The sequence below is a fragment of the Electrophorus electricus genome, chromosome 6 (assembly GCF_041902795.1).
Source record: "Electrophorus electricus isolate QZ-2024a chromosome 6, ASM4190279v1, whole genome shotgun sequence".
NCBI lineage: Eukaryota > Metazoa > Chordata > Actinopteri > Gymnotiformes > Gymnotidae > Electrophorus > Electrophorus electricus.
This window is the reverse complement of record NC_137502.1, coordinates 36,370,793-36,376,972: the sequence shown is the minus strand read 5'-3', so window position 1 is coordinate 36,376,972 and position 6,180 is coordinate 36,370,793. Positions and strand designations below refer to the sequence as shown.

Genomic DNA, 6,180 nt, shown 5'->3' with positions numbered 1-6,180 from the left:
CTTTTCGCTATCTTTTTCGTTCTTTTCGCTCTTCCCGCTACCCCTGACTTCTCCGCAGCCCTTCTCTACACACCACGGCACGTATCTCGTACAGCAGAGATGCCCTTATTTCTCTTAATCTACATAGCACTCACCTCAAGCCGTCTGTAACCCCGGACCCAAGATGGCCGACGGAGATCCTGAGGGAAAACAGAAGACGCGGCGCGAGGAAAAGGCCGCGAGGGAAGCGAGCCGGCGTCAGGAACAGGCTGAGGGCTCGGGCACACCGAGCTCCCTTACCCAGCATCCTGCTAGCCAACGTTCAGTCTCTGGATAACAAGCTCGACGACCTCCGGGCCAGGATAAAGTTCCAGAGGGACATTCGGGACTGCAATCTCCTCTGCTTCACCGAGTCGTGGCTGAACCCAGCGGTACCAAACCACGCTATACAGCCGGCCGAGTTCTTCTCGGTTCACCGCATGGACAGGACGGCAGATTCGGGGAAGTCGAGAGGCGGCGGAGTGTGTGTGATGGTAAACAACAGCTGGTGCAACAATGCCAATGTTGTTACTCTCGCCTGCTCCTGCTCACCCAACCTGGAGCTGCTCGCCCTCAAACTTCGTCCTTTCTACCTTCCTCGGGAGTTCACTTCGGTCATCATCAACACCGTGTACATCCCACCTCAGGCTAACATGGACACTGCACTGTGGGAACTTCATGAGGCTCTCACACAGTTTCAGGCACAGCACCGGGACGCTGCACTTATTGTGGTTGGGGATTTCAACAGCGCTAACCTCAAGCATGCGGTGCCCAACCTTTACCAGCACGTAACCTTCCCCACCAGGGGAAATAGGACACTAGATCACTGCTACACCCCATACAAGGACAGCTACAAGGCACAAGCTCATCCACCGTTTCGTAAGTCGGACCACGCCGCCATCTTCCTCCTACCAAAATATAAACAACGGCTGAAACGGGAAGCTCCGGTTCAGAGGGAGGTCGCGCGCTGGACAGACCAATCGGTGGCCGCTCTGCAGGACGCTCTGGATGACGCGAACTGGGACATGTTCCGGCGCAGCACTGATGATGTCAGCGAGTTTACGGAGGCAGTAGTAGGATTTATTGGGAAACTGGTGGACGACACGATCCCAAGAATCACCATCAAGAAGTTTTCCAACCAGAAGCCCTGGGTGGACAGAACCATCCGCGAGGCTCTGAACTCTCGAACTGCTGCCTACAATGCGGGGATCATCAGCGGGAACATGGACGAGTACAAGTCTGCAGCATACGGAGTGCGCAGGGCGGTGAGGGAGGCGAAGCGGCGCTACGGGAAGAAACTAGAGACACAGTTCCAGCAGAGTGGCTCTAGATCCCTGTGGCAGGGACTACGGATGATCACGGACTACAGGAGCCCACCCTCTGGGCTGATGAGTGCGGATGAGTCTCTGGCGAACGAGCTGAATACATTCTTTGCTCGCTTCGAGGCTACATCTAGCAGCGCTAATGCTAGCAGCACAAATGCTAACGGCGCTAGTGCTAACAGCGCCAATGCTAACGGTGCTGGTGCAAGTGGCACTATCGGCGCAGCCGGTGGCACATGCGCGGGGCCCACCATAGAGCAGCGCCCTCTCATCATCACGGAGAGTGACGTGAGGAGAGTGTTTAAAAGGGTGAATACCAGGAAGGCGATGGGACCAGACGGTATCTGCGGGAGGGTCCTCAAAGCCTGCGCAGATCAGCTAGCCCCGGTATTCACTGACATCTTCAATCTCTCCCTGACGCTCGGTATTGTCCCGTCCAGCTTCAAGCGGTCCACCATCGTCCCCGTCCCGAAGAAACCTCGACCCTCCGACCTCAATGACTACCGCCCTGTCGCCCTCACATCAGTCGTGATGAAGTGCTTTGAAAAGCTAGTTAGAGACTTCATCACATCTTCACTGCCAGCCTCCACGGACCCACTGCAGTTTGCATACCGCCACAACCGCTCCACTGCCGATGCGATTGCACATCTGCTCCACACTACACTGACTCACCTGGACGAAGGGAGGGGAAATTATGTTAAAATGCTATTTGTCGACTACAGTTCAGCATTTAACACTATCATTCCCTCCCTACTCACTACTAAGTTGGGAGATCTAGGACTGCATACATCCCTGTGCGACTGGATCTCCAACTTCCTAACAGACAGACCACAATCAGTACGGGTGGGCAACTGCGCCTCATCCACCCTCACCCTCAGCACTGGAGCTCCTCAGGGTTGTGTCCTAAGCCCCCTGCTCTACTCACTGTACACCTACGACTGCACAGCCACTTCCAGCTCTAACACCATTGTCAAGTTTGCTGATGACACCGTTGTCGTGGGTCTGATCTCGGACAACGACGAGAGGGCCTACCTGGAGGAGATTAAACACCTGGAAAACTGGTGCCAGGAAAATAATCTCCTCCTAAACGTCAGTAAGACAAAGGAGCTGATCGTGGATTGCAGCAAGAAGCAGGAGCGGCACTACCAACCTGTGAGGATCAGTGGAACCACGGTGGAGAGAGTAGATAGTTTCAGGTACCTTGGAGTTCACATCTCGCAGGACCTGTCCTCGTCCCGCCATACCAGCTCCCTGGCAAAGAAGGCTCGTCAGCGTCTTTACCACCTCAGATGCCTAAGGGACTTCAGACTGCCCTCCAAGGTACTGCAGAACTTCTACACCTGCACTATCGAGAGCATCCTCACGGGGAACATCACAGTCTGGTTTGGAAATAGCACCAAGCAGGACAGACAAGCACTCCAAAGGGTAGTGCGTTCAGCAGAGCGCATCACTCACTCGGAACTTCCTGACCTGCAGACCACCTACTACAAGCGGTGCCAAACCAAGGCCAGGAAAATTGTGAAGGACCCCACCCATCCCAACAATAGACTGTTCTCTCTGTTGAGGTCAGGGAGGCGCTTCCGCTCCCTGAAGGCCAAGACAGAGAGGCTGAAGAGGAGCTTCTTCCCACAGGCCATTCGGGCCCTGAATCAGGGAAACTGATAAACTGTGGGGACCACCACCACCACCACGTAACATGACTGTTACGTAACATGACTGTATATCTGTATATCTGTATATCTGTACCACCACGTAACATGACTGTATATCTGTACATCTGTATATATAGATTTAGATTTATACTCAATTAACCTGTTACAACAACTGTAGATATGGTACTATACAATGGATCTGTACATTCTGTAGGTTGTGTAGATAAATACTCAACCATATACATTGTACATTGTGTATATAATCATAATATACATATATTGTACATACATTGTTAATATATTTTTGTACATACATAGAATATATATTTATCTGTATATATATTTTTTTTTCTCTATGCACCCCTGGTTCTCTTCCTCAGTTTGGACAAAGCACTCTCCACCATTTCACTGCGTGTTGTACTGTGTATGACTATGTATGTGACAAATAAACCAAACTTGAAACTTGAAACTTGAAACTAGGCAGGATGGTCTCTGGATTCGGGTTGGTCTCTCTCTTGTCATAGATCTGTGACAAGGCATCTACCTTTTGATTCTTGGAACCGGGTCTGTAAGACACAGTGAAGTTAAACCGGGAGACCACCTAGCTTGACTTGGATTGAGTCATCGAGCTGACCGTAGGTACTCTAGGTTTCGATGGTCTGTGTATACCAAGAAGGGGTGTTCAGCCCCTTCTGACCAGTGTCTCCATTGCTCTAGGGCAAGTTTGACTGCGAGAATGGCAGCCCTTGGCTATCACCAGATCAAGTTTAAAAAGATTCTACTGCCTCAGTTTTTAATAAATTATATTGAAGTCCTTGTTTTTGGTATTTGGTGATATTAGGGGTAAGGTTAAATTTGTTCAGCCTCTTCATGAAGTAGATCCTTCACATATTTATTTTGTGTTAGCACCAAGCTAATATCTCCATTTATTCATCCAGCCCAATCACGTCTCTATTCTGTCTTGCACAGATGGAGATTATTTTGCCACCATCAGTAGAGTTCCTTTGATTTATGCATAAAGTCTTGGACATCATCTCACAAACTACAATCCAGATCGCTTTCTTTCTCATTCGTGGTCTAGGTAGGTTTTTTTCCTCTGTCAAATGATCGCGTCAATTTGTCTGGGAATGTAGCCCATGGATCATAAAGGTATCCATCCATTCTGTATGAGGGTTTTGGCAGCTGTTGGACGAGGTTGAGAATTAACTTGTAGGTGAAAGTGACTGCAAGAATGCAGGTGGTCCTGGGGAGGCATCAACAGAAGTGCTACTGGTTTCAGGAGCCTAGGCTGCAAATAAAATAAATAATTTTCTGTGTAAGAATACAATGTGAATGCTTTTATATTTTAGCTTTCTCTTGAATGCAGCCTACTATCTCAGCTCCCACACAGCCAGGACTTTGCAGGCTTGAACTGAAAATCATATGTCGCCAGCCCAAGGGAATGGAAGGTCTCTTCTAGAATATCCTTCATCATCTCTGGAAGGTCAGGCAAGACCTCATTGATTGTGGTGTGTAATCATGTTTGCCCCAAGTCAGTCAGTCATTTCTGGAAGATTGTTTGTTGTAGTACAACTAAAAGGGGGGGAGGGAAACAAAACAAAAAAACCTGCCCTTACATTGATCAAGTCAGTGCATATAAACCACCCCATTTGTTTTGAGAGCTTTCTTACATGGAATGTGTGAATTTTGGCATAGTTTCCACTACAGTGGCCAAGAGAATGGGTCCTTTGCCAACACCCCAATTCAGTGGAATGACTGTGCCCGTTAACAATGTATGATGGTAACAGAATAAGCTACCAAGTAGTTCATGGTAAGGCATTGCAGCCTTGAACTCTCATTGTGAATACCAGCTCTCCTCTGTGCCAAAAGAAAGCCAGCTTTCTGTACTTCCATTCCAAAATACAGACATATTACACATCCCCCCACTCATTCAAGCTGAATTAACAGTAAATTCACCTGGCTTTTGGTCCATTTAAGTCAAGATTGGCAGGAATGTAGGCTTCATGTAATCAGGAATTTAAATACTGCTTTTAAAAGATCCAGACCACTCCAGGCAAACTTGTCTTTGGGAAAAGAAAGCAAGTTGACCAGTAGTTTGAGAACATTTATTCAGAAACCATTTGCAGGGTAGACTCAATTGCCAGAGCCTGTGACCATGCAGACCCACATGACAATTCAGATGGCATGTACTGGTGGCCTGCAGCAAGTTCACAGCACAGGGCAATAGCTGCAGAGAACGCCATCCCTTAGACTCACACCACCTGAAAGCAGAACATTCCTTGATGAACCATTTCAAATCCTGGAGGATTACACCCACATGAGTGAGTGGTTTGCTACTACACAGGTTCTCCAAAACAGACTGGAGCACTCCAGTGCTTACACTTTACCTTCAAACACCCTTAGTTCCTCCCTTCACCACTACAGAACGTTCAAAAGCTGAACTGCCACCTTCCTCATCTTGGAGCTGAAGTAGGTCACCATGAGCATCTAAACAAACACGACACAGGTAGCTGTAAGATGTAGACATTAACCCTAGCCAAAATAAGTTGCAGATACAACTACAGTGGTCATCCGAGCCCTGATTTTTTGGGACTTAACTGACACCATAATGTCAAGAGCACTCAAACCTTCGTGGTCTCTGATCACTCGTGATGGCAACAAGCCAGTTTCACCTCGCTGCTGTCGCTCTGCTGGAGAACTTAATACTACAACATGAGATGGGTGGTCAAGTTGATTATCAGGAGAAGTCATCCACTGAAACACATAAGAAAAAAGGAAACACCAAAATACACTTACCAAGACTAAGGACAGCAATCAGGAGCACAAACACAGAGACTCTTGATGCATCCATTAGAACCAAACAAAAGTTTAGAGAGACTGATAATAAGGAAGACTAGCTATTTCCTTGAATCGAACCGGGCTTTAAATAGCTGAACACAATCCGAGACGAGGTGCCCATCTCACCTGGCCTTCATTAACAATAATGTTAATTTAACAATAGTGTTCAGTTATTGTGTGCGCCAAACAGCCAATCTGCTGTTACGAGCTTGTTCGATGTGACGAATTCTAACGGGGGACAATGTGTAGACATAATACCTTTATGAATTGTTCGTCCTCGATTGCTTTCCTTATGTCGTAGTGCTCCTCCCCTCTGGGAAATGAACGCCAGATTGAAGGAGCGATAAAAC

General features: G+C 48.0%; 1 long non-coding RNA gene across 1 annotated transcript; it reads right to left on the bottom strand.

Annotated features, from left to right (window-relative positions):
- Positions 1–5,100: 5,100 nt before the first annotated feature.
- Positions 5,101–5,868, bottom strand: LOC145658653 (uncharacterized). Its single transcript, XR_014124339.1, has 4 exons — positions 5,789–5,868; positions 5,620–5,697; positions 5,380–5,479; positions 5,101–5,253 (listed from the first exon to the last, which is right to left on the bottom strand). It is a non-coding gene; the product is annotated as an uncharacterized LOC145658653 (long non-coding RNA).
- Positions 5,869–6,180: the final 312 nt, after the last annotated feature.